This window comes from Haematobia irritans, chromosome 1 (assembly GCF_050003625.1).
Source record: "Haematobia irritans isolate KBUSLIRL chromosome 1, ASM5000362v1, whole genome shotgun sequence".
NCBI lineage: Eukaryota > Metazoa > Arthropoda > Insecta > Diptera > Muscidae > Haematobia > Haematobia irritans.
Window position 1 is genome coordinate 131,131,716 of NC_134397.1, and position 6,000 is coordinate 131,137,715.

The window sequence follows — 6,000 nt, forward strand, 5'->3', positions numbered from 1 at the left end:
TGGATTCAAAAAGAACATTTTCATTACTTTTTTGCTAGGATACTGCTATAGCTGACCAGTTTTAATTCCACAGATTTGATTTCTGGAGGAGCAAATTTAATACGATCCGGTTGAAATTGAGTTCGTGGTGTCAATATATGCCTTCTTACAACTATACATAATTGGGACGTATCCCTAATTATATATAGACTCCTTATTAACCGATCCTCAGATTTGACTACTGAAGTATCCCGGAAAGCAAAGTTCTTCATATGAAATTTGGTACGTGATGTTAGTGTATGTTGTGGTCTCACGTAATCATGTACACCCTCAAAAAAAAAAAAATCGCTTCTCTAACATATGTTCCAAACATATTTTGCAGGAAGCACATATATTATTGGATATTGCCGAAACATTATTATGTTTGTTTTATGTGAACATATTATATGTTAGGAAGCATTTTGAGCCCAAAAATATTATATGCTTGGAAGAATTTTCTACCCAAGAAGATTGTGCTCATTCCCTCACATAATTTTCACTTCCACGAAATTTTTAGTTCTTGGCACCTTTTTCTGTAATACAAATAATGTTGAAGAAATTATTCAATTTTATAATTTTTTTAAATTTTACCTTTCGCCTGGACGGAAAATCGAACCGTGAACCATGCAATTTGTAAGCCAACACACTACCACTGGGCTACGTAGCTGTTATAGTCACCAATAGATAATTATCGTTATAAGTTACATTTATATACCATAGTTTGCAGCGCCCACGAGCCCATGCAAACATAACATTATTTAACAGAAACATACATTTGTTGGTCACGTGGAGCAGTGGTTAGCATACGTTCCGATTTCTTTTAACGAACCAAGAAAAAAATTTGTGCCCATAATGCCCAAATGATAAACAAAACACATGTCCACACATAATATAATTTGTAGCGTTTTTGATGATTTCTTTAAATCAAAAATATTTTTTCTTTACTTTTAGAAAAATACTCTTTAGTTCAAATACACAAGACTTTAACGTAGATGCACAAATTTCCAAGATTTGTGTCCAAAATTTACTGAAAAAAATTGTTTTTGAAGCGAAATTTTTAAACTTTCTTTTAATAAAAATTTAATTAGTTTAAAGGAATTTATTCTTAATATTACGTTTATTACGTTTCCTTAAAACATAAAATGCTGCTCTCAAGTCGAAAACACATGCTCTTTTTTTTCAAATGTTTGTTCTCTTGGTTCCGAATGTCTATTATCTGTACTCCGAATACTCCTTCTAATATTCAAATTAAATAATATTTAGACTTAAGCATATCAATTTTTGGCCTTATCATAAAACCGTTTTCCGAAACAACATACAAGCGGTTTCACAGAAATTGCTCTCTTTTCATTCTCTCTCTGTGTTATGTTGATATCTTTCGTCAACCCTCCCGGTTTCCATCTCTATTTCTTTCTCTATACTCTCTCTCTCTGTCGCGCTCTGAATAAAATATCACAACATATATATGTTTACTCGAAATTTGTAAATTTATATATATTTACATTCACACATATTATTTTTATAAAACATTCATGCCCCAAACATAATATATTCTAACATATTAACATACGTGTCCCAAACATTTAGTGTTAGTTTAGGAACATTACATGTTTGCACTTAAATATATTGTGTTTAAAAATTGTGCTCGAAACATATTTCGTTTATATCGGAACATATGAAAAACAGATTTTTCTAACAGTTTATAAATTAGTCCATATTGTTTGTGTGGCTAGAATACCCACATTTTATCCCCGAAATTCAACGACATTTTAATCAAATTAACTTGATTTTTAACATAGAGAGAGTAGATTTAACTTCCTATACTATATGTACCGAATTTGATATAAATCGCCTCAGATTTAGATAAAGCCTCCATATATATGTTCTTCCGATTTTGGCAAATATGGACAGAATGTTACACACAATTCCAGTGATGATTTACCCATATTGTACAACGAGAAAAATTTGCGTAGTTAAACTAACGCTACATTTATCATATTTTTATTTTTGTAAACAGAGGCACTCCCCACGGAGGAGTTCTATCACCTCTTCTTTGGAATGTTGCTATAAACAACCTTCTGGTTTCTCCAGAAAAAGAAAGGATAAAAGTGGTGGCATACGCAGACGATGTGGCTCTAGCAGTCAGGGGAAAATTCCCATCCACAATCAGAGTTGTTATACAGAGAGCCCTCCGTATGACTGAGAAATGGGCGAAAGAGAATGGTCTTGGTGTAAATCCTGCAAAGACAGAATTAGTCATGTACTGCAAAGATCGCAAAACTCCTACGGTTAAGCCTATATCCTTAGGGGGTATTGAAACTCCATTTGGTGAGTATGCAAAATATCTTGGCGTTATTCCGGACAGGAATCTGAACTTTTGGCTTAATATTGAAGAAAAGGCGAGAAAACCTCCGATAGCTTCGTACTCGTGCAAAAAGGCAATAGGAAAAAAATGGGGCCTCAAACCAAAAATTGTGCATTGGCTATACACGGCAGTGGTTAGACCTATAATGCTATATGGTGTTGTAGTCTGGTGGCCGGCACTTCAGCAACCGACAGGTTTAGATAAAGTTGAGCGTATGGCGTGCTTGTGTATCTCAGGCGCATTCAGTAAGACAGGAACAGACTCCCTTAATGTCATGCTACATCTATTGCCTTTAGACATTTTGGCCAAACAGTCAGCTGCAACAACGGCTGTGCGGTTGCGCAAGCTATCGATGTGGTCGGAAAAAGTGTACGGTCACAGTTCGGTCCTCAAAATAATGCCAGATGTGCCTAACGTAGTGGATTACAATCTGGCGAAACCCCTTTTCGACAAAAAGTTTGAAACTCTAATTCCCAACAGTGAGGCGTGGTGTACGCAGACCCCGGGAAATAAAATATATATAGATTTCTACACTGATGGCTCCAAATTGGATGGACAAGTGGGTTTCGGAGTACATTCTAAAGATCTGGAACTTCAAATAGCGAAAAGATTAGCTAATCACTGTAATAGTTTAGTCAGGCTGAAATATTAGCATTAAGAGAGGTGGCGAAATGGCTGAGAAGTATTGTTCCAAAAAATGTTGGCATTAATATATACTCAGACAGTCAATAATAAAATCCTTCGACTCTGTGTTCCTTAACTCGAAAACGGCCATCGACTGCCGAAAATCTCTCAACGAGATGGCTGAGCAGTACAATATTCCCCTAATATGGGTGCCTGGCCATAGGAACATACCAGGGAACTGCGAAGCGAAGGAGTTGGCAAGGCTAGGGACTACCTTACATATTCCAGGGGAACTAGAATCTGTTGGTATGCCGCTAGCTATCTGCAAGCTCATACTGCGTGAGAAGATGTCAAATGTTCGATGGGAGAATTGCAAGGGTTATAGCGACACCAAGAAAATATGGTCCCATTTAAACTTAAACCGCACACTATATATGCTAGTGTTCTCGAGACGTCAGATTTCACTCCTGATATCTGCTATAACGGGTCGCTGCCTGATAGGCGATTTTGCAAAAACTATTGGCGCGAAGTATAATGACTATTGTATGAGCTGTCATGATGCGGGAGAAATGGAATCAATTAAACACCTCTTGTGTGAGTGTCCTGCTTTTTGTGTAAGGCGTAAGCAAATTTTAGGAGCATATAGCTTTAGATTACTGGCGGACCTGGAAAACGTTAACTTAAGCAGTCTGCTAATGTTTTGGAACAATCTGGTTGGTTCAACAGAAGAAAATAATCGAGAAGGTTCAGCGGGTAAAACTAGAAGTGTCCCTATGTAATGGGTACTGTTAGTTAATGTGGTATCACAATGTTAGTCTAAGTGAGCCTGAAACTTTAACCTGCCACTTTAACCTAACCTAACCTACATGTTTGGCGCCAATTATTTTTTTTTTACTTTTAGTTCATTTGTTCTTCTACGAGAAGGTGTAATTTCGTGAGTTGTCGTAAAAAAGTACACCACGGCATTATTTATTCGTAGTCTTAACAACGCTTTGTGGAAATCTAGTTAGTTCAATTTTCACCCGAAGTAGTTCAATTTTGCTATAAAACAGTTCACTTTTTTCACATTTAAATCCGAAGAAGTTTTAAGGAAACTTCGCAAAAGTTTATTTATGATTTATCGCTCGATATATATGTATTAGAAGTTTAGGAAAATTAGAGTCATTTTTACAATTTTTCGACTAAGCAGTGGCGATTTTACAAGGAAAATTTTGGTATTTTGACCATTTTTGTCGAAATTAGAAAAACATATATATGGGAGCTATATCTAAATCAGAACCGATTCCAACCAAATTTGGCACGCATATCTAAAATGCTAATTCTACTTCCTGTGCAAAATTTCAAGTATATCGGAATAAAATATTGGCCTCTGTGGTCATATGAGTGTAAATCGGGCGAAAGCTATATATGGGAGATATGTCTAAATCTAAACCGATTTCAATAAAATTTGGCACACTTGACTATAGTACTAATTGTTCTTCTTGTGCAAAATTTTAAGCAAATTGGGGTAATACTCTTGTTTCTGGGGCCATATAAGTCCATATCGGGCGAAAGATATATATGGGAGCTATATCTATATCTGAACCGATTTCTTCCAAAATCAATAGGGTTCTATTCGGAGCAAAAACACATACTTGTGCCAAATTTGAAGTCGATTGGACTAAAACTGCGACCTAGACTTTGATCACAAAAATGTGTTCACAGACAGACGGGCATGGCTATATCGACTCAGGAGCCCACCCTGAACATTTTTGCCAAAGACACCATTTGTCTATCTCGTCTCCTTCTGGGTGTTGCAAAGATATGCACTAACTTATAATACCCTGTTCCACAGTGTGCCGCAGGGTATAAATATATGCCGAGAATAACACTTTATCCGGTTTAAATTTTAAGTCTAAATATTGTTTTAAAATGTAAAAACTTTTTCAAGAAGTAAAACTCTCATTACACGTTGCATTACATTCCGGTAAGTTATAATGTATAGAAAAACGTCTTGACTTTAGTGTTAAAGAACGGATTAATAAACAAATCATCTTTATTGACAAAAGAGGACTTATTAGGTCAATTTCTTAAATCGGAAAGAGAATGAGATAAAGATAAAGAGAATGGCATGAGCATCAGATAAATGATAATCGATTGATAACACAAATATATCTTTAGTACGATATATTTGTGTTATTAATCGATTATGGCTTAACAAAATGGAATAAATTATGGGGTAATCACCTAAAAATATCAACATAATTGAGCATTTACTTAAAAAATTAAAAACAATATGTAATCTAACGTTGATTCTGAAAATTTTTCCAGGTATATCATTATAATGGCGCTTTAAGAGAATGTAGGTAGTAATTCACGAATTTAACTCACTGGTTATTTTAGTAAGTTTTCTTGTTTAATAATGGAATTAATTTGAGTTTAATGCTGCAATTCATTCTGGGGTATATGTACATCCAAATTTACATTTCTCCTAATGAATTCATTATAAACGGCACTATGCATTTTTATACCCCCATCCTAACTTTGTCATTCCCTTTGTAACACATCGAAATATTGCTCTACGACCCCATAAAGTATATATATATATATATATATATATATATATATATATATATATATATATATATATATATATATATATATATATATATATATATATATATATATATATATATATATATATATATATATATATATATATATATATATATATATATATATATATATATATATATATATATATATATATATATATATATATATATATATATATATATATATATATATATATATATATATATATATATATATATATATATATATATATATATATATATATATATATATATATATATATCCGGCTGAAATTTGGTACATTATGTTAGTATATGGTATTTAACAAACATGCAAAAATTGGTCCACATCGGACCATAATCATATATAGCCCCCATATAAACCGATCCCCAGATTTGGTTTGCGGAGCCTCTAAGAGA

General features: G+C 33.6%; 1 protein-coding gene across 5 annotated transcripts in view; it reads right to left on the reverse strand.

Annotated features, from left to right (window-relative positions):
- The window catches only part of LOC142221801 (uncharacterized), an 84,359-nt gene that overhangs the window by 15,680 nt on the left and 62,679 nt on the right, over positions 1 to 6,000 (reverse strand). The gene's annotated exons all lie outside the window — the stretch shown is intronic.